At 43.2% G+C, this 21,701-nt stretch overlaps 1 protein-coding gene across 14 annotated transcripts in view; it reads right to left on the reverse strand.

The window, feature by feature from the left end:
* The window catches only part of SLC20A2 (solute carrier family 20 member 2), a 116,000-nt gene that overhangs the window by 93,182 nt on the left and 1,117 nt on the right, over positions 1-21,701 (reverse strand). For 2 of the 14 annotated variants that reach the window (XM_085004386.1, XM_085004385.1), the window contains exons 2-4: positions 18,978-19,056; positions 18,005-18,149; positions 16,758-16,857 (exon numbers count right to left, since the gene is read on the reverse strand). The exons of 2 other annotated variants lie outside the window; for them this stretch is intronic. The gene's annotated coding sequence lies outside the window, so the exon portion shown is untranslated. Of the gene's footprint in view, positions 1-16,668; positions 16,858-18,004; positions 18,422-18,977; positions 19,057-21,701 lie in introns of all 14 variants that reach the window. 10 more of the 14 variants (XM_085004394.1, XM_085004393.1, XM_085004381.1 and 7 more) reach the window with 7 other exon arrangements.

Here is a 21,701-nt window from a genome sequence, read left to right on the forward strand (position 1 = left end):
ACCCTTTGCCTTGGAGTTCCCGTCGTGGCTCAGTGGTTAACGAATCCGACTAGGAACCATGAGGTTGCGGGTTCGATCCCTGGCCTTGCTCGGTGGGTTAAGATCCGGCATTGCTGTGAACTGTGGTGTAGGTCACAGACATGGCTCCGATCCTGAGTGGCTCTGGCGTAGGCCAGCGGCTACAGCTCCGATTGGACCCCTAGCCTGGGAACCTCCATGTGCTGCAGGAGTGGCCCCAGAAAAGGCAAAAAGACAAAAAAAAAAAGAAAGAAACCCTTTGCCTTGTCACTGCCCTCCATCCACATGGTTACAGAGCACCTGTGTGTCCACCTGCCCGAGGTCTCCACACCACCTTCCGGTCCTCCCAGTCCCTGATCCACGTGGCTCTTCTACACCGTCTCCTGCACCAATGACCCTCACTTCTCCACCCACCACTCATCCCTCTCCTTTGCTAAGGTTTCACCTAAACGTGGGTCACAGGCGTAAACACATTCATCAAGGGCAGTCTAAGTCCTATTTTCAGCAGCCACATCACGGAGAGGCTCACACAGGCCCGTGGTCAAATACACTCCCAGCTTGTTTTGGTCTCGTGGGTGATGGTCCCCCACCCCGAGCATACTTCCTCTTGCTGGTTTTAGAACATTAGCTCAACCTCTCCAGATTATTCTGCGTCTAGAGTCTATCTAGGGTATCGGTCATATCTCTCCTATGCTGATGTCATCTGGGTAATTAGGTAAACTTCTTTCAAGCCCATCTTTACAGAAAGAGGACACTGGATTAAAAGGTGCTATCATTGGGAACTTAACATTCCCTTTGATCCTAGCAGAATCTCTAGGCTCAGTACTACTCTGATACACAGATTATCCATTTTTAGCCTTTCTTGAGGCAACAACTCTGTTGAATGCCACAAAATGCACAAGTTTTACAGTCAACATCTGATGGTTCCTGGACCCCCTTCCAGCCCATCCACAGGCCTGTCAAGGAGACACCTTAAGAATCCTAGAACCTGGAGTTCCCATCGTGGCGCAGTGGTTAACGAATCCAACTAGGAACCATGAGGTTGCAGTGGTTAACGAATCCAACTAGGAACCATGAGGTCGGTCCCTGCCCTTGCTCATCGGGTTAACGATCCGGTGTTGTCGTGAGCTGTGGTGTAGGTTGCAGACTCAGCTTGGATCCCGCGTTGCTGTGTCTCTGGCATAGGCTGGTGACTACAGCTCCGATTCGACCCCTAGCCTGGGAACCTCCATATGCCGTGGGAGCAGCCCAAAGAAATAGCAAAAAGACAAAAAAAAAAAAAAAAAAAAAAAAGAATCCTAGGACCTATGAAAAATGCTTCTGGTCACTAGAATGCATTCAAATCCATTTCTAAAATAATTGATTCTCCTCTGGAATCTAATATATGGCACAAATGAACCTATCTACAGAAAAGACACAAACGCATGGACTTGGAGAACAGACTTGTGGTTGCCGAGGGGGAGGGAGGGAGATGGACGGGGAGTTTGGGGTTAGTAGATGCAAACCATTGCATTCGGAGTGGATAAGCAATTGAGATCCTGCTGTATAGCACGAGGAACTATACCTAGTCACTTGTGGTGGAACACGGTGGAGGATAATGTGAGAAAAAGAATATATATATATATATATATGTTTGTGTATGGCTGCGTCACTCTGCTGTACAGCAGAAACTGACAGAACATTGTAAATCTACCGTGATAAAAGAAATAAAAATCTTAAAAGTAAAGAAATAAAATAATTGATTCTCCTATCTAATGCTCAACTTAATACCCAGAAGAAGCCAACTAAATGGAATTCAACTGACCTTAACCCACAATCCAGAAACTAAGAAATCTGACCAGAATCAAACCACAGGTTATAAGAATACTTTCGACAGAAAAACACAAGCACCTAAGATTATATACGCAACAAAGATACGTGTTGCTTGATGATATGTAGTGGCAAAAAAATATCCTGAATATCCATTCACAAGAAAATGGTTGAATACAATTATGGTATACTGAAAATCTTATTCACTTTTTGAAAACAAGAGTTAGATTTGATCTCTTGACCTGGAGAAACCTTCATGACAGATTAAGGAAGAGAAGCAAGCCCTAGAATAATGTACTGAGTATGATCCTATGTAAAAAAAAGCAAAAAACCTCTCAAACCTTTATTAAACCTACTTTTTTTGAATGTAGAAAAAGGTGTGGAAGAATTCACATCAGGCTGTGAACACGGGTGGGGGATTAATTCTTTCTTCTTATTCATCCTTGCACACCTGTTACAACTAAATATTGCTTTTGCAAAATTATTAATTTAAAAAACAAAAGAAAAATAATACGAGCTGACAATAGGATCTATAAATAAGACTCAGATCTCTCTCCCCACTTCAGGCAGGTTTTCTAAATGCCTCCTTTCCCCAGAAGTTTCCAACTAAAGCATGCCTTGGATGAAATCTAACTTCCTCTTTGACCTTTCAGCAATTCTGAGTTTCTCAATGTTGTGGGTCCTTGAGCCCACATCACAAGCACTCTTCTTGTTATACGTAGTAAAGCTGTGTTTTGTAGATGAAACATGTCCATAATTCACAAGAGTGGTTTTCCCCCTCCTTAGGATAACATGCACCTCAGCAGAGCCATAAATACAAGGTATGTGGAACCCACGTCAGTCCAACATGGAGGAGATGGATGCATACTGCACAAGCACCAGCAAATTCTAAAATGAAGACATGTGAGCAGAGACCCTGTTTCTGTTGGTTCAGGGGTTCTCAACTTTGGCTAACATTAGAATTACCTGGAAGTATTTAAAAAAAAAAAGTACCAGTGCCTGGGTGTCACTTCCAGACATTCCAATTTAACTGGCCTGGGTGTAGGTACCTGTTTTGTTTTCAAAGCTATCTAGGGAGTTCTCACTGTGGGTTAAGAACCCGAATGTAGTGGGTTAAAGGATCTGGCATTGCCACAACTGCGGCATAGGTTACCGCATTAGCTGCACCTCAGATTCCATCTCTGGCCTGGGAACTTTCATGAGGCACAGATGCAGCCATAGGAGAAAAAAAAGCTCCTAGAATATTTGAAGAGTTAAGAACCAATGCTTTTTATGTTTCATCCCTTCCCTTCTCTTCTTCCAATTTTTTGCAAAAAGTTTCTACTTTGTCAGTTATTTTAAGGCCAGGAGACAGATACATTTGGGAAAACCAAAATCAACCAACCAGCTGATGCATGTCCACCATTCATAATTTATATTGTCCTTATGTGGACAACTTAAATAAAGTTTGTCCTTTTGATGCCCAACTTAAATAAAATCAATCTATGGCTCTCTTAACTAGGAATCCTTCACATGTCAAGAGTATTTGCCGCTTCACCTGAATAATAACTTATCATTTATTATAAACCTTGGAGACGATGATTTTATGAAACATCTTAGGACCCCAAATGTTATGGTGGAAAGCAAAAGTGCCAACACTGTTCTACTGATTATTTGAAATTCTGCCGGACTTGAGTCAGTTAATGAACTTTCTGATTTCTTGTGCTAATCTAAGTATTTAAAAAATTTAACTCTATCCCATTGCAGAAAGTTGAAAAAAAGAAAAGCCATTACTTGAAACATCTCCCCCAAATTGAGTATCTGAGAACAATAATGTATCCCATGAGAATAACGTCAATAAAATGTGAAAGGGAACTCACTCACAAAATGAAATATTTATTTAGAACACATTACATTATAAAGAGACAGGATTCTACATTTTGGACTCATGTCGCAAATTATACAAAAAGGTATCTTTTTTCTTTTCTTTCTTCTTCTTTTTTTTTTTTTTTTGCTTTTTAGGGCCACACCTGTGGTATATGGAGGCTCCCGGGCTAAGGGTTGAATCAGAGCTATAGCTGCTGGCCTACACCACAGCCACAGCAACGTGGGATCTGAGCCGCGTCTGCAACCTACACCACAGCTCATGGCAAGACCAGATCCTTAACCCACTGAGCAAGGTCAGGGATCGAACCTGTGTCCTCAATGCTAATCAGATTCATTTCTGCTAAGCCACGACAGGAACTCCAGAAAGATATCTTCAAACAAAGGACAATGTATATATTATTTATAATGGTTGGCATTAAAAAAATTTGCCTTTACATGTACCTCCAAGAGTGGATGGATTAGCATAAAGTTTGAGAGAAGATTACGACAGTCCACCAAAAAAGTTTTGATCTGGGAATTGCACTCCTAAGCATTTATCCTAGTGACATAAAAACTCAGGTCCACACAAAATACCCGTATACACATGCTCAAGACAGCTTTATCTGGAAGAGCCCCAAACTGGAAACCACCCAAATATCCTTCCACATGAGAAGTGGTTAAACTGTGATGCATCCATACCACGGAACAGTACTCAGCAATAAAAGGGAACATACAATGGGTACACCCAACAGCATGAGCGCTGAGTTTAAAAAAGGCCAATCTCATGTGGTCATGATTTCATTTATAGAATATTCTCAAAATGACAAAGTTATAAAGCTGGAGAACAGACGAGTAACTATTAACAAGGGCTGGTGGGAAGAGGGAGGGTGATAAAGGGGTCACAAGCAGAAGCCTTGGGTTGATGGATCAGTTCTGCATCCTTTTTTATTTTTGCTTTTCAGTCTGGCACTTGCAGCATATGGAATGTCCCAGGCTGGAGGTTGAATCAGAGCTACAGCTGCCGGCCTACGCCACAGCCACAGCAGTGCAGAATCCGAGTTGCATCTGTGACCTACACCAAAGCTCACGGCAACACTGGATCCTTAACCTTACACTGAGCAAGGCCAGGGATCGAACCCAGGTCCTCATGGATACTAGTCAGGTTCGTTACCCCTAAGCCGCGATGGAAACTCCAGTTCTATGTCCTGACTGGGGTGGTGGTTACAGAAATCCACACATGACGGAACTGCAGAGAACCACACACACACACACACCCACACACCCACCCACCCACCCACCCAGGACTGCATGTAAAACTGGAGAAATGCGAGTCAGCACTGTGGATTGTACCAGCTGGTTTTGCTCTTTACTAGCTGCCTTGTACCAGCTGGTTTTGCTCTTTACTAGCTGCCTTTGCAGGGAACCAGATGAAGGATACATGGGACCTCTCTGTATTTTCACAGCTTCTGAGACTCTGTAGCCGTTTCAAAACAAAAAGTTTAAATCAAGTTTGAGGAACATGGGAAGGTGGTCACTTATTTATGATAAAACCGTTTTTCCTAATTTAAGCGAAGGTATAAATAAGTGAAGGGAAAGCTACCAGATGGCTGGAGAGGAAGAAATGGCTGGGGTAAAATCTACTGAGCATTTATCACGCACCAGGCACCACAGCCAATCCCATTCAACTCAACACTCAATCCAGGGAGGAGGCTGCTGCTAAATAGCCTCACTTTTCAGATAAGGAAACTGAAAGAGACGATAAGACAATCAATCAGGGTCATCCAGCTGGAAAATAGCACAATGATGTCACAGTGCTTTTGTTCTGTTTTGCTTTTCTTTTTAGGGCTGAGCTTGCGGCATACGGATGTTCCCAGGCCAGGGATAGATTTGGAGCTGCAGCTGAGGCCTAGACCACAGCCATGGCATGCTGAATCTGAGCTGCATGTGCAACCTAGGCTGCAGTTTCGGCAATACCCAATCATCCTTAAACCACTGAGCAAGGCCAGGGATCAAACTCGCATCTTCATAGACACTATGCTTTGGCCTAAATCCATTGACCCACAAAAGGAACAATGATGTCAAAGTTAAGAAAAGACCGTATCAGTGCAAAGGATCTTAAAAAAAAAAAAAAAGTATTATTATTGTATCAAAAAGGTGTTCCCATTGCAGCTCTGAGGTAATGAAACCGACTAGCATCCAGGAGGACGCAGGTTCAATCCCTGGCCTCGCTCAGTGGATTAAGGATACAGAATTGCCACAAGCTGCGATGTAGGTCACAGATGCGGCTCAGATCCCAAGTTGCTGTGGCTGTGGCGTAGGCTGGCTGCTATAGCTCCCATTCGACCTCTAGCCTGGGAACTTCCATATGCTGAATGTTCAGCCCTAAAAAAAGACCAAAAAAAAAGCTAAAAAAATAAAATAAAATAGGACACAATGAACTTCTCTGCAGAACAGATACTGACTCACAGACTTGGAAAAACTTATGGTTTCCAAATGGAACACGTTGGTGAGGGATGCCCAGGTTGAGGTGGTAATGCCATAAAACTGGGTTGTAATGATTGCTGTACAACTATGAATGTAATAAAACTCATTGAGTAATAAAAAAATAAAATGAAAAGTTGATTAAAATAGGTAGAGCAAGTGAAATGCTACAGATGCAAATCTTAAAAATATCCACATTCACAGCACACTGACTGAATAGGCTGTCTTCCAAGAATTGAAAATCCGTAATACACATTAGCCTCAGATAACTGAATGCACTTGACCAGAGATGTAGTTGAAACTGTGGTTACTTTTTTATCTTTAAACTTTTTCTCAGAAACGAATGAAAATAGAACCGAATGGAAATAGGGAGATAATAGTAAGCCGCAGTGCAGAAATAACACAAATAGGGCACTCGAGATGGGAGGAGAATAAAGCTGATGGACTTTAACAAGGCCTGTTCAGGAAAGAGGAAAATCTGCAATCCTGTCGACTGCTAGGCAGGACAGTCTGAATGAGGTTTGAATAAAATAGGAATCTGCATATAATGAACAGAGGACAGCAACTGAGTATTTACAATAAAATAGTTTCAAATACAATCATGCAGTTAAGGCTGGTTTCAGTCTGGCTTAGAAAAAGCAAAAGGAAACTTTCTGTCCTCATCACTTCATCTCCAATTTAGATCACTGTTTGGTGTTTTTTTTTTTTTTTTTTTTTTTTTTGGCTGCACCAGTGCCACAAGGAAGTTCCCAGGCCAGGGATCAAACCTATGCCACTGTAGTGACAATGCTGGATCCTTAACCAGCTGGGCCACCATGGAACTACCTAAATCACTGTACATTTTAGAGGCACGTCAAAAAACAGAGGTAAATTCAATGGATATAATATGGTGGTGGGGAGTGGGTAGGCGTTTTAAACAAGACTGGCCACAAGTTGACAGATAAAACTAGGGTGACAGGGACATGGAGATTAACCCTCCAAGCAGCTTTTGGGACCACTGGTGTCACCTTGTACCACCAGCTCTTATCACAGGAAAAGAAGCAAAATGAAGGCAAGCAACTACAGTGATAAACACAGCACTGTTTCCCGAGGTCAGGTGAAAATGCTCAGGCCTCAGAAATCTGCTTAAGGTGTTCTCAAGAAAGAGCCACGGATCACATAAAATGTAAAATGAGTGGTCCCTTTATTTATTTATTTTTCTTTTTTTTTGCCACCCTGAAGCATATGGCATCCCTGGGCCAGGGGTCAGATCTGAGCTGCAGTTGCCACCTAAGCTGCAGCTACAACAATGCCAGATCCTTAACCTGCTGTGCTGGCCCGGGGATCAAACCTGCATCCCAGTGCTCCCAAGACATGACCGATCCAGTTGCACCACAGGGGGCTCTCCGAGTAGTCCCTTTAAAACAGCCAGTTTTTCCCAAATTATCCAACAATATTTTCATGAAGGAAGTCTTGAAGACCGCGCATCACAGCATTGTTTATAACAGCGAGAAAACTGATTATTTAAATCACCAACGAAAAGGGATCCAGGAGTTCCCGTCATGGCTCAGTGGTTAACGAATCCGACTAGGAACCATGAGGTTTTGGGTTCCTAGTTGGATCCCTGGCCTTGCTCAGTGGGTTCAGGATCTGGTGTTGCCGTGAGCTGTGGTGTAGGTCGCAGACTCAGCTCGGATCCCACGTTGCTGTGGCAGTGGCGCAGGCCGGCGGCTACAGCTCTGATTAGACCCCTAGCCTGGGAACCTCCATGTGCCACGGGAGCGGCCCTAGAAAAGACAAAGACAAAAAAAAGGTGGGGGGCGGGATTCAATGTATTATGGTTTATTCTTACAATGGAATACCAAGCACCTATGTGAAAAAAATGAATATATTAACCCACAATACCAGGGTAGAGCAAAAGGACACAGGAATCAGAGTTCCCGTCGAGGCGCAGTGGTTAACAAATCCGACTAGGAATCATGAGGTTGCGGGTTCCATCCCTGGCCTTGCTCAGTGGGTCAAGGATCCGGCGTTGCCGTGAGCTGTGGTGTAGGTCACAGATGCGACTCGGATCCTGTGTTGCTGTGGCTCTGGCGCAGGCCGGCGGCTGCAGCTCCAATTCAACCCCTAGCCTGGGAACCTCCATATGCCGCAGGAGCAGCCCTAGAAAAAGCAAAAAGACGAAAAAAAAGAAAAAAAAAAAGGACACAGGAACCAAGTGAACGCTCCCCCAAGGGCCAAAGCTGGATCAAGGAGAGTAATTAAGTTGTGCTGTATTGGATTGCAACACAAGCATAAATATCCACTAGTCTACATCGATAGAAATAAGCGATTGGATAAAAGAATAAATGGGGAGAATAGACAAATCTGTGAGGAAAAAGTCCAAGCGTGTGAGTAGACAGTATGCCCCGCCCTCAAGGGGATGGAGCAGGCCCCCCATTCCTCACGTGGGGCCACCCACTTCCAAGAGCACAGAAGGGAAAGAGGACAGAGGGAGAGGAAGCTGGCAGGAGGGAAACCTGACAAGCAGCTCCTCAGTCAGGAGAACAAGGTCAAGGTCAGGAGAGCCAGACGGGCAGGGGGCTCCCTTGAGAGGATGGGATGGAAATGGCACTTGGCTCTGGGGGTCTCCCCCCACCTCCCCAAACCCCCGCTAACCAGGGGAAAAACGTCAGACAAGTCCCAATGGAGGGGCGCTCTGCAATTTCTGACCAATATGCCTCAAAACTGCCAAAGTCATAAAATACCAAGGGAAGCCTAAGAAACTTGTCACAGGCAAGAAGAGCCTAAGGAGACCTGAGGACTAAACTGCTGAATCCTATACAGGATCCTGGAACAGAAAAAGACAGGAGGTTAAGTCTAAGGAAATCTGACATAGTGTGGACTTCAGTTAATGTGTTCATACTAGCTCATCAGTTGTGACAAACACACCATACTTAACGTGGGGACACAAGGGAACAAGGAACGGGGACAACAACGACAGGGGAAATGAGGAACTCTTGGTACTAGTTTTGTAATTTTTCTATAAATCCAAAACTGTTCTAAAATGAAAAGATTATAATTTTTTGTGTGCTTTTTAGGACCACACCTGCGGCATACGGGGGTTCCCAGGCCAGGGGTCAAATAGGAGCAATAGCCATCGGCCTATGCCACAGCCACAGCAATGCCAGATCCAACCTACGCCACAGCTTACAGCATCGCCACATCCTTAACCCACTGAGCAAGGCCAGGGATGGAACCTGAATCCTCATGGATACTAGTCAAATTCATTTCTGCTGAGTCACAACAGGAACTCCAAGATTGTAATTTTTTTTGTTTGGCTATGCCCAGGTTAACCCAGGCCACCACAGCGACCTGAACCACAGCAAAGGCAATGCTGAGTCCTTAACTGCTGGGCCATCAGGGAACTCCTAAAATGAAAAGATTATTTTTAAAAATTGAAAAAGAAAAATTTAAATGAAGATATAAACTTACAAGGCTGTGACATGATACTCAATATGCAATAAATGAAAGAGCAGTTATTAAATACCATGCATGTTATGAATCTACATTTGCTTTTAAAATATACATTATGTGGAGTTCCTGTTGTGGTTCAGTGAGTTAAGAACCCGACAAAGTCTCTGTGAGGATGTGGGTTGGATCCTTGGCCTGGCTCAGCTGGCTAAGTGTCCTACGTTGCTGTGACTGTGGCGTAGGCCTCAGCTGCAGCTCCAATTCGACCCTTGGCCTGGGAACTTACACATGCTTCAAATGCAGCCTTAGAAAAATACACACATGCAAACACACGTACACACGTGTATTTATACACCAAAAAGTCTGGAAGAGCAACCATACGTCAAAATGCTAACCTTTGACTGGTAAAAGTAATAGCAATTTTCGCCACCTCCTTTATACTTTTCTCTATTATTTGGTTTTGTTTTTCCACTATGAATTGCTTACTTTTAACACTGGACCTATTTCTACAGTGAAAAACACAGTTATTTTATTTGGGAGGGGGGGGAAATTCAGTGAACAGCATAGGATTAATAGAGTATACTTTAGCTCAAAATAATGTGCATTTATAAAACAGCTAAACTTCACTTTTTCGAGGGGAAACATTTTAAAAGGCAGTAGAGAAAAGTGATGGAAAGCATGCGAATGAAGCAGACCTGAAATACGATCCTGCTTTCACTCTTTACTGTCTGTGTGACCTTGGGCAGCTCAATATCCTCCCTCGGTGCCCTCATTTTTGTAGTGGGGAAAAAGTAACCCTCACAAGAAACCTGCAGGTCTGCAGCACTGCCCTAACACTGACTTGCTTATTTCTTTCTTTCTTTTTTTTTTTTTGTCTTTTTGCTATTTCTTGGGCCGCTCCCACGGCATATGGAGGTTCCCACGATAGGGGTCGAATCGGAGCTGTAGCCACTGGCCTACACCAGGGCACAGCAATTCGGGATCCAAGCCGCGTCTGCAACCTACACGACAGCTCACGGCAACGCGGGATCGTTAACCCACTGAGCAAGGGTAAGGACCGAACCCGCAACCTCATGGTTCCTAGTCGGATTCGTTGACCACTGTGCCACGACGGGAACTCCGCTTATTTCTTTATTAATATAAACACAGGTATTCCCATCTTGGCTCAGAGGTTAGCAAACCTGACTAGCATCCATGAGGACATGGGTTCAATCCCTGGCCTTGCTCAGTGGGTTAAGGATCTGGCGTTGCTGTGAGCTGTGCCGTAGGTCACAGATTCGGCTCAGATCCCGCGTTGCTGTGGCTGTGGTGTAGGCCAGCAGCTACAGCTCCGCTGGACCCCTAGCCTGGGAACCTCCATCTGCCATGGGTGCGGCCCTAAAAAGACAAAAAATATATATATATGAACACATATTGTACACTATATATAAATATATATTACATAAGATATACTTCATATCATCAATTTTTATTAGAAAATTACCTGAGTAGTAGCCAAGAGTTCAAAATGTATGCCAAAAGCCTGGCCCTACTGAAGCTCCAAAACAGTAACTGTTGTTCATATCAATAATGATAACAAACAAAAATCTAAAGAAAAAATAAAACACTATTGAAATAAATATCATTTCTCAAAGGATATAACAGGGAACAGAGAAAGACAAAACCTGCGCCTCCCCTCATTCTACACCATCTGCAGCCAGCGATGTCCCAAATCCCTGTGCTAACTAGACATTCATGATGGCAATTAAACCTGCTAGCAACATGCCACAGGACTACCGCTGAGAACCCTCCAGAGAATACAAGTGAGAGCCACTTATTTTTTTTTTCTTGTTAGGGCCGCACCCATGGCATCTAGAAGTTCCCAGGACTACAGCTGCCGGCTTACACCATAGCCAGAGCAACACAAGCCACGTCTGCGACCTACATCACAGCTCCTGGCAACGCCAGCTCCCTGTCCGACTGAGCGAAGCCAGGGATCGAAACTATATCCTCATGGACACCAGCGGGATTCATTTCCACTGTGCCACAACAGGAACTCCACGAATGCCACTTTTCTAATTTCACAGCCAGCTTAAACTAAGCTTTGTAATATTAATGCACCAAGTCCCCCTTTCTACAGAAATAGTTTCCCTACCTGTGAATGTCAGGTCAATACAAACTAATACTAGCCATAAAACACAAACCAAGCTGCTTTAAATCCCTTGTTAATGAGAATCAAATATAAGAATTAAAATATAAATCCTACTAAAGATGCTTCAGACAAGACATTCAAAATTCTGGGCTAGTAGTTCTATCTCAATGCCGATGTTTTAAAATTACCCCCAATACAATCCTTGTAACATAGAAAATTACAATAGAACGGAAGAGACAGGTCTAATCATGGTATAAATTAGTGCACTTTATATAACAAGGTTCAACAACCCAAATCAGAAGAATCATTGGTTTCAAGTGAAAAGTTTTTATATGGTATAGACATAGGCCCCTATTTCAAGGACTTGCTAATTTAGGAAGAAATTAGTCAACCATAAACAAAATAATATTAAATCACCATGACAATTTTTTCTACTACACTAGAAAATACAGACTGTTTAGTACTGTTAAAGGAAGTTAATTTAAACACCTTTTAAAGGCACAAAAGCATAGGTATAATCTAGGAACTGAATTCAGGTTGGTATAGATAACCCTGTGTTGGGATTACGACTACACAAAGACGGATTTTATAACACACCCCAGAGCATTCTGTATCCAATCACTCTTACTCCAGCTTTCCTGAAAGCAGGCACCACAGAGACCTAGCCCAATGATGCTGTCATTCCAGCCAAACACTTTAAAAGCCTGTGGCACATTTTTGCCAAATATGCTTAATGGTCGCAAATTTTAAATCTGAGAACAGATGCGATTTATGGCAAGAAATAACTGTCATTGAGAATTATATCTGGCAAGTAGATCAGGCAAAATGAAATTTTGGGGGGTTTAAAAAAAGGAGGGGGGATTGGGCATGAGAAGGGCTCAAGGATGCACTGCATGACACGGCAATGTAGCCAATAGTTTGTAGTAACTGTAAATGGAAAGCAACCTTTAAAAATTGTATAAAAACTTTAAAATAAAAAGAAGAAAAAAAAAGAGGATTGACTAAGGTTTTTAGTGAGGCACGTTTTCCTAAAAACTATAAAAGCAAATTTAAAATGGAAATCCTGAAGTTCCCATTGTGGCTCAACAGAAATGAATCTGACTAGTATCCATGCGGATGCAGGTTCGAGCCCTGGCTTCGCTCAGTGGGTTAAGGATCTGATATTGCCGTGACCTGTGGGTGTAGGTGGCAGACACAGCTCAGATCCTGAGTTGCTGTGGCTGTGGCATAGGTTGGGGTGGCCACAGTTGCGATTTGACCCCTAGCCTGGGAACCTCCATATGCCACAGGCGTAGCCCTAAATAGACAATTAATTAATTAATTAATTAACTAAAATGGGAATTCCACACCTTTTGAGAAGCAACATTATCTATGTAACAAGAGTATTATATTCGTCTGCCATGTTCTTTACTGTTTTGTTCTCCAGATTTTAGACAATAATCGGGTAAGAGACCATACTGGCTCCTCATAAAACATTCCCTCAGTTAATCTGTGTAAACTTACTAGATAATTGTCACCAATTCAAGGTGAAGACACTGAATCTGAGTGGTTTAAGCAACCTGTCCAGTTCACACAGGTAAAAAGGGAGAGACAATTCATAATCACAACACACACACACAAAATCTACATAGTATATCTGACTGTAAGAGGTTTTTGACCCATACTTTTGCTCCTCTCCTGATTAATCTGTCCCTATAATAGCTGCTACCTATGGACATTTTTGCATTTGCCCACTGCACTGCAAGACTGCTCACTTATCAATGCTCCCTACTTAATGATGAGCTTTCAGAGGGAATGGCCCACACCGTGCTCACCTCTGTAATCCCAGAACACCAGCCTGTACTTAGCACATCTCTATGCCTTTTCTCTTTAGGACTCAACCAAAAGTGGTTCTGATCTGACCGAGCACTCACAGGTGGTGAACATTACAGACCCATCATCAAACCCTTAGCTGTTCCACCAGCTTCAAGACACCCAACAGCCACCACTACAGTCAGGGCAGGCTCAGGCGGAAAGAAGATTCATTGAGATCAGCCTCAGTTTGCAGGGCCATTCTAAAAGTCATGTTTAGACACTACATTATGTGATATATAGGGCTTCTCTGTTTTACGTTGAATAAAGCTGCCTTTGTACTCACACTGGTCCACCTCCAGTATTCATACACATTCTAGAAAACAAAATTACAGAACTACACCACGCTCTCATGAACGAAAAATATGACAATGCACATCATCAACAGCACAACATAAAACTGTGCCAAAAAGCTACCTTTTCATTATATGACGCCACATGATTTATATGCTTTCCTACACAAGAAACTAACAGGATCAGTTATGAATGACATTTTTTAGAATGTTACAGTACAGCTACAAAATGACATAGGTTAATATCTCAGGAGACATCAAGCCTCTCAAAAAAAAATGAGTATCTATCAGATCAAGTATGTTTTGTTAAAGCCTTAGAACTAAAAGGAAAATAGAAAAATACAGACAACCTAGTACGAAGATTAGTTAACAGCATTAGTGATACTTTTTATTCTTTTAGGGGACCTTGTGCCTAATAAATCTTAGAGTATGCGGTTTGTGGTTTCAGTTTTCTTTCCGGTTCTAGAAATTGACTGTATCTTTTTCTGGTATTTACCTTTCTCTTCCTATCCTCCACTCACCTCTACCCCCTAAACCTGCTTTGGATGTCTGCTTTAACCTTTCAAGATGAGGCAGTGATTCAAATGGCATGACTTCTTGGCTAATGAGTTAAAAATGACAGCATCCTATGACTGTCCTCTCTTTAAAGTAAGATTAGTTGTGTAGAATACCAATCTAATTCTTAGAAGCAGAAAGCACAGGAAGCTCAACGTTCCAAGAAAAGTTAATAATAATTGATTCATCCTGGCTACCCAGGAAATACACGGAAAGGACCTGTGCTCTATGCAACTACTGACCACAAATCCATCTAGTAATACCAACCACCGAGGGATAAGGAAAATAGAAAAAGAGTTGAGGGAGCAAAGGCATGATGACTTAAAGGCAGAGGAAGAAAACATCAGAAACACCGAGCTGGGAGGGAATCAGATGAAATAGATCCATGTGAGTGAGCTCCAGAGACAGACACAGACAGAGGCAGGTTTCAGAGGGGACCCCACCGATGGACGGCCGGGTGGATGGAGCTGAGTTACAAGAGGTAACAGGAGAAAGACAGGAGGTGCTGGTGAGGAAGGAGGCACGCCCAAGGAAACAGAGGGTAAAGAGAACAGAAAGCATTTTCCACAGGAGGCTGAGTCAGAGAAAAGGCAGGAAGTAGGTAAAAATGCAAAGACACCGAACAAGAAATTCTGGACAGATGAGAAAAAAATATAAAAGTGAGACCAGGTGATAAACAGCTAGGGTGGAAAGGCAGAAAGAAAGGGTGAAGTTAAAGAAGCCCCTGGGAAAGAAATATTAATGAAAGACAAATGGTTTCTGGAATTTCACTTTATTCAATTTTCAAATCTGTTCTCTGGTTTCTGTTTCTCTCTGTTGGGGAAAACTGGATTAATAAGAACAGTGGTTTCCACAAGTTACAGAGGAGAAAAATTATTGATGAGGCCCACTGACTTAGTAGCAAAAATAAGAGCAGAAACAAAATGAAAATTCTGTGATGGAAAAATTTCCTTATGCCAGTAAACGATCTCCGCTCTAAGCTGCAAACTAACTCTCAGACGGCCCGCGTGTTCAGGACCTTCACAACCAACTGCTTCACTTGTTCATCAGAAAAGCGCTCGTGAGCTCGTCAGTATTTGGAGGAATCCCTGCTTCTCAATACCTCCCTAAAAAAGAGAGCGCCGATAAGAAGGTAACGTTTTCATCAATAACGCTACAGAGAAGTTTGATGGAGGCTGGAAATAAGGTTAAAACAAGGACAGGGACAAGATGTTGTAAATGTCCTATAAGCTGGCTCCCACTGAAAACAGAACATTGAGATCCTCCTTCACTTCCATCTAGAAACGGGAGAGGAAAACAAAACACTGAACCAGAACATTAAAACAACAAAGTAGAGCCACTCTGAAGAAAAGCAGCGAATTTATTCTACTCATGATCTTAGAAAATAACCAAGGATGGAAGAACTACCAGACCAAATGTCTCTTTCCTTTTCTTTTCTTTTTTTTCTTTTTTGGCTAAACCTGCAGCAGACGCAATTTCGCAGGCCAGGGATCAAATCCGAGCCACATCCTTAACCCACCGTGCTGGGCTGGAGATTGAACCGGCAACACCACAGAGACAAGCCAGATCACTAACCCACTGCACCACAGTAGGAATTCTGCGTAATTCTTACTTTTAAGCTGAAAAAAATATGGATCAACTTTCTTGTCCAAAAACTGTGCAAGAAAAAAGCAAGCACATACGGAGGCCAGGAGGAAGATAAAGGAAGATGGACCTAAAGTCACAAAGTCTGAACATGCAGCAGCGCATCCCTGAGAAGCAGCCAATTCCTCAACAACCCATGCCTTTAGTAACTCTTCAGTGAAATGGGTTAACAAAGATCATGTGAGAACAATGTGAAGAAACACACGTGAATCTTCTCATTAATATTTGCAGAACTATCTTCTTTTGGCTGCTCAAAAATCTTAAACAGCATCAGGTTGCTTCTCGAAATCTGCCTTTTCTTCAGTGTTGTTTTCTCTTTGCTTTTTAGGGCCATACCCACAGCACATGAAAGTTCCCGGGCTAGGGGTTGAATCGGAGCTGCAGCTGCTGGCCTACACCACAGCCACAGCAATGCAGGATCTGAGCCTACAGCAACACCGGATCCTTAACCCACTGAGCGAGGAGGCCAGGGATCAAATCCACAACCTCTTGGATACTAGTTGGGTCCGTAACCTGCTGAACCACAACAGGAACTCCTCCTCGGTGTTACTTTGTTTGTGTGTGTGTGTTATGTGTATGATTTTAACTACTTTTCCACGAATATCGTACCGAGTCACTTTGCCACGCAGTCCATTCACAAGACATTATTATTTACTTCTGCTCTTTCTGGCATGGGGACACTTCTTGAAGGAACAAACCTGGTTCTTTGGTCTCTACTGAGGACACGCTGAAACTAGGGTTCTCTCAAACTCAAAGATGACATGGAAGCCAAACTGTGCTGTTCCCAAGGTAAGACGCCTTGAAAGGGGAAAAAAAAAAAAAAAAAAAAAAAAAGTTAAAAAAAAAATCAACCTAATTTTAAAAACAAAAACACTCTGATAAAGTACTGAAAAGTCTCACGCAGTTACACTAAGATTGAAAAACAAGTAACTCAGATAAAAATTTTAATCTTTCACTTCAGCTTAAACTATATTTTAAAAAAGGGTATGACTGATTGTTCCTGAAATTAACAAAACTTATCAGTTAAAAACTATAAGGAGATTCTAGTGACTGACATTTTCAGCTTTACCATGGCAGGGGCAGAAGACAGGCTGTGAGAAAACACTACTTCTCTGCATTCATATCTTCCTTGCAAATGGTATGAACAAGCCATGGTTTATAGACAACTATAAAGGGAGCCATGGAACTGATGCTCTGGAAAATTTCTTCCAGCCATAAAATTCTGAAGCGAGATACTATCTGGTGATAAAATCTCAGATGGCACTGAAGCGGCTGGAGGCAAGTCATTCGACCTTGCCCAGATGTTCTTATCTATAGACTACGGGGCTGGTTCTGCCTCCAGTAGGAGGTGGGTACCAGGATCACTCAAGGATGGTTTAAAATACAGATGCTCAGCCCAGGCCCAGCTCTAAAGAACCTGAATCTCCGGGATTCAATTCAGGTACCTGTTACTGTTACTTTACAATAAACCCTGGGTCATTCTGATGCTTACTTGTACTTAACCATTACAATAGGTCATGTCCAGAATCCAGCTCTACAACCCTAAGAGTCATAAAATGGGGCAGCAGAGAGGTCACTATATTATCCCAGCTTAATAGGCTTTAAAAACAAATGAATCACGGTATCAGCTTCTCTTTCCCTCAAAACCCCTCGTTCAGAGAAGATGCTGAAATTAAGCTAACATGCCAATTGGATCAATCACTTCAATGTTGATTATTTTAGCCCAAGTTTTCCAAATTTTATCCTGGGATATTTAAATAGAACACAACTGTGGGACAACAGTCACAGGTGTAAGTTTTGCTTTGCTGACGGGCCATCCCCGAATGTGAGCTGATGTGAAAAGGACAGCAGCCCACGTGGCCTTATTGGAATTGTAAAACTGCCCCCAGACAAACTTCACGACCGCCTACCCAGCAGAAACCACTGGCGACTCAGAACACCATACCTGCAGAATGAGGGCCCTCCCTGGCTGCTGACCAGGGCGGTGGCCCACACGTCACTCGAGGGCACGTCCTCCTCCGGTTCCTGGACAGCGGCTGTGCTGATGTGTGTGCTTCCCTATCTGCCGAGTCATTTGGATTCAGCGGATTCTGTTGAGGCCCAACACCCCCCAAAGAACACTGTCAGCTCCCGACCAAAAGGGACACAAAACTGGGCTTTCAGGGAAGGCCATCTGTCTTCATCTGGCTGGATTATGTCTGGAGGCCCTCGTCCAACTCAAAGTGACTTCACCTCAGGTGTGTCACCCAGTCAACAGCACCATTTTACGTTGTTTTGGTTTTTTTTCTTTCCCCACTGAGAAATATGACTTGGTTTGAAGAGGTCTCCCGGCCCCAAGAGTGTTCTTACTGTCCAAGACAGGCTGAAAAAGTGGGTCAAGATTCCACATGAGGGCTGCCAGGCACAGGAAGCCTTCCATACTGCTCCCGTCCTGGTAAATTACACCCACTCCGGGTTTAAAAGTGTTTAAAATGGAAAAGTGGTTAAGGCGTGTCATTCAACATTGTTTAATAGTGCAGAAGGAGTTACTTGGCACTGAGTTAGAACTTGAACGATCCTTGCCCCGTGTCCTGGTGAATCACTGTCCTAGAATTCAATACCCAGAGTCCTACTCCCCACTCAGCTGTGAGGTTCCCAACTCAGCTGCTTCCCTCTTGCCCTCAGTCATTTCAAAATCCAGTGTCCCCACCACCGTGTCATAATCAACCTCTTCCACCTGAAGAATCCAGTACAGTTGCTGCAGCTCAGTCACTGCCATGGTGTACACGACTTTGATATTTGAAAAAGAAAAGTTGGGGCAACCTTTAGATCTCTCTCCCATCTCGGACAAGGTAACTGCCCCCCGAACCAGGGGACCCACTCTGACTCAAGTGCCAGGCTGCCTGGGTTCACATCCCGTCTCCCTCCTTGCTACTCGCCTTGTGGTCATGGGCAGGTGACTTCATGACCTCGCTGTGTCTCTGTCTCCTCATTTGTAAAACAGGATTATAACTGCATCTGTGTCAAAGGGTTGTCAGGAGGTTCAAATAAACTAACGTTGTAAAGGCACTGGAGACAGTGTCAGGCAGATTTTACGCACAACACAAACGTTAGCTATTAGTATCTGCTTTACTTAACACCAAATTCTCATACTGTTCCCCGTGGGTACACCATGGCTGCCCAACTAAAATGCTACCTACTCGAGGATGGGGACCACATTGTGAACATTCCTGATGCTCTCCCACAGTAGCTAATATTCACTCAACAGGTAAAAAGAAGCCTACTCTGTGTATGTTAGTATACTGGATGACCAAGGAAGTTCTCAAACACAGGCCAGCACGAAGGAATCTTCCCTGCCTCCGAGCTGCCTGTATTTGGGGTGGGGAAACAAAACACGGGGAACACTCAGGCGACAATATAAAGCTGCAAGAGATTAAATGCCAAAGTGTGTGGCAGAAACAGCTGACACTCAAAGGGTGCATTGTGAGCTGAGACTCCGGAGAAGGCGAGGCTGCCCTGCCCCTAAAGGTGAGTGGGATTTCCACTGGAGGTGAGAACAGAGAGGATTCCAGCCTATCTCTTCATTGCACAAGTATTTCCTGCACACCTGCGATGCAGACACTGTCCCCGCCTCCGGGCAGATGGCCAGGAGGGACCCAGAAAAGGCCCCTGCACCCCAGGAGCTGAAAAGGGCACCCACTTGAGAGCCGAGTTCTGAAGGGAGGAAGGAAGAAGGACCTGTTCTCCAACCCGGTGAGACATGACATGGTTTAAATGCCTCGTACACACGAGCCAAGGCTGGCATTCTGTCACCCCGGCCTCCAAAAGTGACAAATGTACAGAAATGGCTGGCATGAGAAATGACAAACTTGTCATAGGCTGTATTCTAAGTGTGTTCCATTGTTCCTTGAGGCATGTTCAAAGGTTGATTCTCCATATTTCCAGATACATAGAAGAGAGTTATAGACACAGTCGGTATTATCAGAACGGTTTTCATAATAGAGGCTGTGGAGGCGCAGCCGCTAAATTGTGCCCCAGTGAAAGCCTATTAACCAAAGCTCTGTGCTTTGTCACTTGCCATCCCTTTCTCTTCTTTCCTTCTCCTACTAGTGGCTGCCCACAAATATCAAATCTCTACTAGGAATGTGCCTGAACATGCATGTGGTGGCAAGAATCAGTCACGATGGGTGGAAATAGTAACTCCACGGAAAAGACATGCATGCAGCTTTTGCTTCCTACATCCTTCCACTGATGACAAATCACTCATCCCCTCCCCAGGGAAAATGCCTTCAGGTCAAAGAAGGTTCTCGTAAAATCCTAACCGGCAGAGCATTCTCAATCCTCTTCCTCCAGTGATGGAGCACTATCTGAAAATACGCTCCAACCGCAAACACGACACATTTCCAAGCACCTCCCTCCCTCATCCTCTGCACGTTCTCTCAGCTATTTCTGCTCTCACAAGATGCAACTGCTGGATCCCACCATCATTCTCATCACTGTTATTCCTCCATACATCATTAAACTGTATCTCTGGAAACACAGTCAAAATAAAACTTCTGGATTAAGGAAGTCAAAACTACTCAATTAAATCCAGTCAAAAAATTAACTTTTTCTTTTCCTTTCTTTTCTTTTGGCCACCCCCATGCCATGTGGAAATTCCTGGGCCAGGGACCACATCCAAGCCCCAGCTGCCACCTCCGCCACAGCTGCACCAACAGCCTAACTCACTGCCGAGGATCAAACCCAGGGCTCTACCGTGACCTGAGCCACTGCAATCAGATTTTTAACCCACTCCGTCATGGGGGGGAACTCCAAAAACTTAACTTGTTAATGCACAAAATACTGGACTGGAATATGTTGAAGACATTTCAAGGCAAACTGAAAAATCAGGTAGAACTCCTACAGCATGGATTACCCAAGATTCTTAACATTCACAGGTATGTTAAGAAGTAATAGCCAATTCACTGTTTTTTATTTCCTTGGTTTGGTACTAGAAAATTACTCTTCCTGCTTGACTGTCATTTGTTAACTCTTATTAAGAATGTCACTTAGAAACTAAATATGGAAAGAGGGGGCCTTTCAGAAGGGGACATTAAGGCTTTCCCAACATTTACCTTTATCCAGTGTCCTAAGCCTGGCCTGTTCATTGCGTGACAATGATACGTAATGGCAACTTGGATAAAGAGACATGACACAGGGCTTTGGAAACTACTGAATACCCTAATGAAGGGACTGACTGCCCTTCCATGTAATTGTAAAGCCCTCTTCCAACTTGAAAAACACATTCATTTACTCTCTGAGTCATTATATACTGCCAACACCCTTATTTTACAAAAAAAAAAAAAAAAACCGAAAAAAAACAGAAACAGAAGTAATTAATGTACATATTCCACACTTGGACACATTCAAATCAACTCGTGTACTCAAATATTTCTGAACAACCTATGTTTATGCAAAAAGTTATCTGGAAGATTAAATGAAAGAAAGTATGGCACAGGCCTGGCAAACACTCGGTAGGTACTCAACATTACCCAATTATTATTGATTCTAATTTTCCAACTTTGGAGTTGTACTAAATAGTTACAAAACTACATATATGATTATATATACATACTATATATAAGCTAATATGTTACTACTAAAAATAAAGCTTTTGTTATATA

This window comes from Sus scrofa, chromosome 17 (assembly GCF_054392235.1).
Source record: "Sus scrofa isolate SSC_HxYL_T2T_F1_AM1 chromosome 17, Sscrofa_HxYL_maternal_Yorkshire_Landrace_v2.0, whole genome shotgun sequence".
Lineage (NCBI taxonomy): Eukaryota > Metazoa > Chordata > Mammalia > Artiodactyla > Suidae > Sus > Sus scrofa.